Source organism: Patiria miniata, unplaced genomic scaffold (genome assembly GCF_015706575.1).
Source record: "Patiria miniata isolate m_02_andy unplaced genomic scaffold, ASM1570657v1 HiC_scaffold_27, whole genome shotgun sequence".
Lineage (NCBI taxonomy): Eukaryota > Metazoa > Echinodermata > Asteroidea > Valvatida > Asterinidae > Patiria > Patiria miniata.
In genome coordinates this window covers 9317803-9326613 of record NW_024037066.1, presented here as the reverse complement: position 1 = coordinate 9326613, position 8811 = coordinate 9317803, and the positions used below count along the sequence as shown (strand labels likewise).

General features: G+C 39.8%; 1 protein-coding gene across 1 annotated transcript in view; it reads left to right on the top strand.

The window, feature by feature from the left end:
- Positions 1-6950: 6950 nt before the first annotated feature.
- The window catches only part of LOC119734615 (putative uncharacterized protein DDB_G0271606), a 28760-nt gene continuing 26899 nt past the window's right edge, over positions 6951-8811 (top strand). The window contains exon 1 of the mRNA XM_038208151.1: positions 6951-6961. The gene's annotated coding sequence lies outside the window, so the exon portion shown is untranslated. The remainder of the gene's footprint in view (positions 6962-8811) is intronic.

Below are 8811 nucleotides of genomic sequence, written 5' to 3'. Positions count from 1 at the left end.
TTTACCACCTTTGAGAGCCCTAAGACAGGACACACCACATGTGCGTACTGGATGGTACGCATACATGTAGATGTATAGCACCAAGTACGCACAACTTGTTTTATTCTGAAGGCCATAGTGTCTTCGCGTTAACGTCAGGTGTCATGCGATCAAATGTCAAGCTTGAAGCGGTCTCCCCCAACTCTTACTTTTCTTATCATTGTGAAGGGTTACTTGTGCGCCGAGCCCATATGACGGTGGCTAACATTTAAATTTATGTACTGGACAAGGCTATTGTTCCTTAAGTAAAACTCGCTTGTTTTCTTGGGCTGCCGGAGTGATTTGCAGCTAGCTATGTTAACTGTTAATGGCTTCAAGCTGCTAAAAGGATGGGAACAGTGAACCGTCATTGACAAAATAATTACCGTCGACAAAAGATGGCATCTTACAACAAAGTGCTGCAACTTTACGATTAAAATAACATCACAGTCATGTGTGTTCATGTACATGTACCGGTACATGTGCGTAGTTTTGTTTGTTTCTTTTTTTTTTAATATTCGAACCAGCAAAAAACTATGCAAATATTCAGTTAATGATCAAATATTCGGTCAAACATTGTACACTGTACATGTATTTGGGACAGCCCTACACTAAATCAATGGCTCATTCATTTTTCAACTTTCAGGGGCCATCAAGCCCAATGCAAAATAGTACTTAGGCTCTGCCGGTACCTTTGTAAATCTTTCCCACTTAAAGGGAAGATACAACATTTGCAAACATCAAAAAACGAAATGATCAAATTATCATGAAATATCTTACTGGATTGTTAGGGAATGACAGTCTAAAGCATCCTGTAAAGTTGTGGCTCCTGGTGTGCTGACGTTTTCAAGAAAAACTGTATTTTTCCAACGCTGGTCGGCCGACCAGCGTTGGAGAAAACTGGCCTTTTTCCAAAAAGTGCTCCTTTTATATTTAGTTCGTCTGCATTTTCTTTGCAATTGATTACACACATGTGAAGACTAAAACCCTGCTAGACTGATTCTCTGATCTTACAATTCCCCAAAGTCTATAAATTTGTGTTTATCTTAAGTGGGGTCAGGGAACCAGACTACAATAATATGATTGGTTTCTTGGTTTTTCCACCATCTACGAACCCAAAACGTGAAACAAGTCAGTGTAACAATATTTTCTGTAACATACTGATCCTCCAAATCCATTTATTTCTGAAAAATTGCAGGAAAAGCAAATGTTGTACGGTACATTCCCTTTAAAGGTATAGCCCATCATTTGTAATTTGTGCATTTTGTTCGTTTAAAGCAACAAAAGTGCTTAAAATCTGAAGAAGGGTGCTGACTAACTAACCCGATGAAGTTTCAGCTCAGCTTCAGCTGTATATTTCGAGAAAAACAACATTCTAGGATCTCGATTTCAAATCAAAAGTTGCTGAATCATGTTTTGAATTGGGCCTGAATTCAGCGTCCGAGACACGTTCTCACTAGCTGATTGCAGCTACGCGATGTCGCGCACCGATCCGACGAATTATAGCAACCGCGCGCACTTGTGCGTCGTGTCAACGCTTGCGCGCACTTCGCCGAATAAAAAAAACGAACTATTAACGGAAACTTCCAACGGTGCTTCTTATGACGCACCGTTGGAAAGGCCTTCTTTCATTGATTACTTCGAAATGACAGCCTGCCAGAAAGAATAATTTCACAGGGAGTTTAGTCCCCTTACTATCTTTCAACTAAGTATGTTTTTCAACAATAATTATGCCAGTTACTTTTTGGATAGCTGCAAATGATGGACTCTGGCTTTAAAACATTTTGGCAGATGTGAAAAATGTTAACCCTAGATAAGAAGTTAAGGGTTAAAATTGCGAGAGTACATTAATTGTCAGTGTCAGGAACATACAGTCCCGGTACATGTTGTAAAAGCAAACTGTACTACATTGTATGTTTATGTTGATCTGTTTTTCACATTGGCCAGGGTACAAAGCGGATTTCCTGTTCACACATGTTATTTCATCGTTTCACACAATGCTCATGTTACAATGCAAACATTTGTCAGGGCAGAAACATTTGGTAAAGCCCCTTGGTGTGAAATTTTCTCCTGCAGACAAATACATGTACAATAACATGTAAATACAGTTCATGATTTCCATGAAATAAGGTGTGCCCTCTTACAAAATGAAACGCAAAATTTAGACAGTTTGGTTACAGTACATACACGTGTATGTACTCATGAATGTACATTGTAATTGGCGCATTCTATTTTAAGAACTTTGCAGGAAATTGCTCACATTGTACGCATCTTAACATTCATTGTAAGTTGTACATAAATGTGCACAGATTTCATTTTGTTGATGAGGACCAGTTCATCTTGTTCCCTGATTTGGGGGACTGCACGTGAGATGTGAAGCAGTTTAGGTGATTTGAGGATCAAAAATGATGTGGGGGTCCACACAGTAATGTCCCAAACGTGTGTCAAAATTTTTCTAACAAAAGGAATGTAATTCCCACAATGTGTTACCAGCTAAGGCAATATTTATATTTAACTGCTTATTATTGACTCCTAACTGCTTATTATTGACTCCTAACTGCTTATTATTGACTCCTAACTAAAGTCAGACACGAAGCTCTGCCACATTAATTTTACACCGTCCGGGGTCGAATGAAGCTTAAAACACATTGCATTTTGACTTCGGTCCCTCAGACGTGCTGCGTGCACATGAATAATTCATATTGGACACTGATTATTTTTTCGCTCTTAGAATGTTATGTGCAAGAGTAACCTTATCCAGTCTATTAAGGTGATTCCCAGGCAAGCACCAATCCAGCATCTAAGGTGTACAACTCTTAGCCTTGTGCAATTCAATTATAATGCTAACACCCCCCCTCCCCAAGTTTCCATCCCTCTAATCATATTGTGCAAGGTAAACAAATTGCTGACCAGTAATTGCATGCAATCTACATACATACATGTACGTGTACAGTATGCATCTTCAGCTTGGATGGACTAGTGTATTTGACAATTAAATTGTGATATACCGTATCAGTACATGGCATTGCATTTATAATTTACAACATACTAATTCGGCGACAGCCATTTTCTGAGGTGCCACTGCGGTGGCACCAGGCTCACGCGAGTCGCGCTTAGTTACATGTGGTACGCATGCACAGTTTCGGGGCTCCTTCCACCAACAGTGTTACCAAAATGCGTGTACGCCTCATCTTAAAGAACGCGTGCAGCGTGGGCGAGCGTGGCACTACCTCAAAAATGGCTTCTAATTTTGTTCGCTGGATATACATGTATATCATAAAAAAAGCCAAAGTTAGCCCCCCCCCCCCAAAAAAAAACCCCTAATAATTTTCACCTAAAACAACTGCTGCAGGATTATTTTTATTTAGTTGCCAGTACATGTATAGTTTTCAAGACGGACATTATGGGAAATTATTCCTTCTCTTGCAATGCAAATTTGCATAGGGGCCTACATCTATCCAAGTACGGTAATTTGAAGAAAAAATCACGGCAACAAGATTTTTGAAAATTGAGCCAACCTGATTCATTAATTAAATCCCTCCTTTTGTTTGATCAGTCACAGACAGTCGAACAATTCAATCCTGTTCCCCCGCCAGGCCTTTTACAATGTACACAGGCTAGTCAACAACAGTCAGATCATATTCCTTGTAGGCTCTGTGACAATCAAATTCCATCAACAGACAAAAAGCAGGTGACTGGTAGGCACAGCTGGCTTATCAATCTCCTACAGTCAAAGATACATGCAGCTATATCAGGTTTCATAATAATCACAGCCAGTCAATCCTGCTTTATGAAGGCAGGGAGCACTCAACTGTTAAAAACAGTCATTTGAGATACCGGGTATTTTGACTGCTGGGCAGGCCTTGTTGAAATTGACAGCCAGAGAGGGAGGGTTTGTGATTTTAGTGTAAATTTAGTTTAGTCATTGATCAAACACAAGCCGTTAAATAGACACAGTTCTACACAAACACAAGTCGAGACAATTGCATCAAAATGGCATTTGAGAATTTACCTGCCATTATTTCCAATAACCCTTTGAGCTCTCTGTGTCAACCAATTATCAGTCCGACAGGAAAAAAACTGATTTTGCAATTTCCAATTTCTATCCAATTTCCTGGTCGAATGACTTTCACTTAGATTGACTCCACATGGTAAACATCAAAAAAGAAAAACATTTGCCCTGGACGTTTTCATGGAATCCAGCGCCGTTAAACTGTCGCCGATATCCGTTTGTCATTTGTTGACTTGATGAGGGCAGTGCCTGACATCATAAACCCTTGCTGTACTTTCAGCACTCTGAAGCTGCAAAGGATTGAGAAAATATCCTCTCCGGAAAATTTTGAGGAAATTAGCTTCAGCAGTGAATTCTTGAGCAAGGTTTTCTTGTTCTACAGAATATCTTATTCAGAAGACAGGGCAAGCCTATCATGTGGTATGTAGCTGGTCCTAGAGTCCACAAAAGTCTTGTGTTTACAAGTTGACCTCAAAACCTGAATTTTTTTTACAAAATACAGCACATCTGGGCACCATGTACATGTACACGTATAGCATCTACATTTTGTACAACGTGTGTAACGCCCTATTGTTTGTGCATTTATTTTGTGCCCTGACCGGGCCCATCCAATCAAGGCCAGAAAATGGGTATTTCAAAAGAAAAAAAAGCATTACAATTTACAAACATTGAAAATATTGTGAATTGATGACTATTATATAAAAAAAAACTGGTTGACCTCAACTTCTGGGCCCAATTTCGTGGCTCTGCTTACCGTTAGCGAAAAATCATGGCTTAAAATTTCATGCTTACGGTAAGTGTATTTTATGGGTTAGCAAGGAATTTTGGCTTCTGCGCATGTGTAGGCCCCCACGTCCCGTAACTAAGGATTCTGTGCTTACATGGTTAGCACAGAATTTTTCCGTTTGCGCAGTTAGCACAAAATGGTTATCGTAAGCACGGAATTCTGTGGTGAGCAGCACCATGAAATTGGGCCCTGTTCAATCAGTCACACAGAAAACAATTGGGTATACAAACTCAAACATGGAAGTCTGGTACCAAGACATTCACAGAAAAAGTGAACGTGGACTGGCGAGACTTCCACGCTCTATTCACTGGAAGTTCATTCTTGCATCTACATGTATGTGCACATTTGGCCAGATTTAGCTTGTTGATCAATTGGCACTTTGGGGTAATCCTATACAATAGCACTGCCCGGCTCACCAAAAAAAATGTTCTTGTGTACTAGACCCCTATACATGTATTACATGGTATTACTGGAAGTTTGTTCTGGCATCTGGGCCAGATTTAACTAGATTGATTGGCACTATGGGGTAATCCTATACAATAGCACTGCCTGGCTCACAAAAAATTGTTCTTGTGTGTACTACACCCCTACATACTGGTATTTCAAGTGCAATATATTCATGTGCATACTGCAGTGTACACGTACAAACAGCCTTTCTATTGCCATGACATTCCTCACTAAATTACTATTTACCGACCATAATTATTTAGTGACTGACTGAGACAGAGGTGCCTGCAGTTTGAGTCTTTATCCCATCAACTCTGCTCATGTGTGTAATCTAGGCCGCAGTTTATGTTTCTATTGATAGCACTCCAATAGTCCTAATGTGATTTACAGTGCCGTCATTACATTAATGTTCATATTTTTCACTATCTACCTGGTAGGGCCCAAGGCCATCGATCCGCAGAGCCCAGTTTGCCCTGCTGGAAGTTTTATTTTGATGAAGTTATTTATTCAAAGGTTATATCACATTGTGACCTTTGTTTGTCTGCATGCCCTGCAGGATGTACCGGTTAGTCTCATCCGTAAAAGGTCAAATTATAAATAGATGTTTTCTACTTGTATACTTTTGATATAGTTTCATCTCAATTGTGTTCAGGCCTGAATAGTATTCCTATAGGCCTAGTGTACAAAAATTCCAAGTTGCATCTTTTGTTTGCAGACTAGAGAACATCTACACGTATACACTGTATGAACGGTACCGGTACCCTTAGTGTGGCTCGCGTGTACAAACATGTAGGAATAAAGTTAGAGAAATTGCAGGGGCTTGGAGTTTAGTTTTTGTCAACTTGTCAAAAACTATCAATCAGGCACTCGGGATATACAGTGTACACTTTACAGTATAGCCTAATTCTCTACCTTTTTGCCCTCTTATTTGAAACTTTTGGTCTCTCAGTCCCCGACTAGTAGAAAGAGATGGCATGTGATGTGTGTATTTGGCAAAAAAAAACCTTTTCCCAATTCATTGTTCTAACTTTCTAATAAAAAACACACCTTTACGTCTCTCACGTTAAACTAATCCATTTCTCTCTACATTATAAAGACCACAAGACTCGCCAACAGAGGGCGCTGTAACAGTTTACCATTGGGCTTGCTCTTTCTGCAAGAGTAGTTCATCCGTGCCATCACTCAGTGAATTGACTTCCATCTGGTTGGAATTCCTTGTGCAGACTGTACAGACAGAATGTGTGTACATGTACATTGTACTGGAATCATTTAGACAATTAATCATACAGAAAGTTACTTACCGGTACCCTTGGGACATCGGTGCAAATATTAATTAAAAGTACAGCCAGGTCATTCTATAAATTTAGGTTCCAAAGTAGGATATTTTTCCTGTCCCAGTTTGTAATTTACCATTCAAGTGCATACATGTATCATTAAGAATGACTTCAAACGATTTTTTATTTGTTGGGTAAGAAGGCCTACATGTACAGTTTGCTTTTCATATTCAGTCTTTGATGACTGCATTAAATCAACGTGTGAAATCAAATTTGACAAGTTAAATACCGGTATGCGTATTTATACAAAATTCTGTCATTCTTTAGAACCAGGACTTTTCACATCCAAAGATAGATTCATGAGGTCTCACAGAACTCGGGCTGGTTCATGCTGGTCTGTCTGGACATCATGGTAATGTGATTGTGAAACATTCGTCCTTGCAAAATTCACCGGAGTTGAAATGACTTCAACATTTTGCAAATTGGCAGCAGGAATACTGGTTCACCAAACTCTTGCTTGCAGCTGCGTTTTGGCAGAGTGTGAACCGGCCTATATTCTGCATCTGTTAAAAAATACCCATGGCTGTACAAGTTCAATGCCAGTACAATTGAATTTAACGTTAAAGGGAAAATACAACATTTGCAAACATCAAAAAATAAAACTACCAAATCATTTTGAAATACCTTGCTGGACTGTTACTGTTAGTGAATGACAGTGTAAAGCATCCTGTAAAATCATGGCACCTGGTATACTGTCATTTTCAAGAAAAGTGGTATTTTTGTATGAATTTCCAACGCTGATCGGCCGATCAGCGTTGGAAACAACTGGCTTTTTTTCAAATACTGGCCCCAATTAACCATCGCACTTGTTTGCAATCGATTACAAACCTATGAACGGGTACGAGCCAGCTAGACTGGTTCCCTGACCTTACAATTCCCCAATGTACCGGTATGTAAACTGCTCTGTTTCTTCTTATATGGAGTCAGGGAACCAGACTACAGAAAAATGATTGTTTTTCTTGGTTTTTATAGCATTTTCGAACCCAAAACCTCAAAAAAGTCAGTGTAACTATATTTGCTATACATGTATATTTCCAACCCCCCAATTCCATTCATTTCTGAAAATTACAGCAAAAGCAAATGATGTATATATTCCCTTTAACGTTAAGCCTTTTCAGAGAACACACTGGCTGGCTTGAGAGTTCATCAGAGGTGACCCCACATCCACATTTCATCACGTTATTACATGTACATCCAACTCACTGTTTGCATAGAAATCACTTTTCAACTCCTGTGGCACACGAATGACCTAAAACAAACACAGTGTGTCCAAAGAAATCTTCATCTGGGTAACAACTTAACATCCCATCTGAAAAAGGATCCCAATCCAAACACATGCGCGTCCCTGAGCCCCTTTATTGATAGTTTTGGCATTCCCAGGTTCATGTAAACAGCCCAGGGATATATCCTTAGGTCCAGGACAGACAGTGCCAGGCAAGAATTCAGTGGCTAACGCACCTGTTCACAGATGACAATGTCCCCATGACAGGTGCAGCGTACTCCTCCCCTTCCCTCAAAGTTTTTTTTGTTATGAATTAGAAGCACAGAATGACCACGAGAAAATGATAGTTGGGAGGTCACTCTGTAACCATTAGGGAAAAGTGGTGTCCTCCCAAGAGTTCTAATGATACCTTGGGTTTTTTCGGACATACCATGGATGAGTTTTGATGTGGGATGGGGGGGGGGGGGGATTTTAACCGGTCTAAGGCCACAGGGGCATTCAGTCTCTTAAGTTAAGTACCATGCTAATGGTGGTCCCCCTTTGTCAAAATAATTGTGACCATTTACTAAGTGATGAAATCTCTAATCTAGAATAGGATCCTGTAGCCTCCAAAGTATGGTGGCGGGTTTACATGTAATTTTCAACTAATTTTTGCTTAATTCGTTCCCGGGAGATACCGGTACACTGTACCCAGTACATGTAATTAGTCCCTTGCAAGTTGCATACAGTGTACCAGGTACCATGGCCTTGCCAGGTGCATACATTAATGTACTTGCACACTTGTAGACACTTACTAAAGTTGTCTAGCGCCCTCTTTTGTTTGACTAGTCTTCCAGGCACCTAGTGCTGATCTTGGCAATTCTCACACAGATTGTTCCCTTGAAGCCTCTGATACCTTTTCCTCACCATACACTACATGTACATGTATATGGTTATCAGATCATCTACATTTTGTAATTTCATACTTAAATTAAGAAAAACAGCTTAGTGT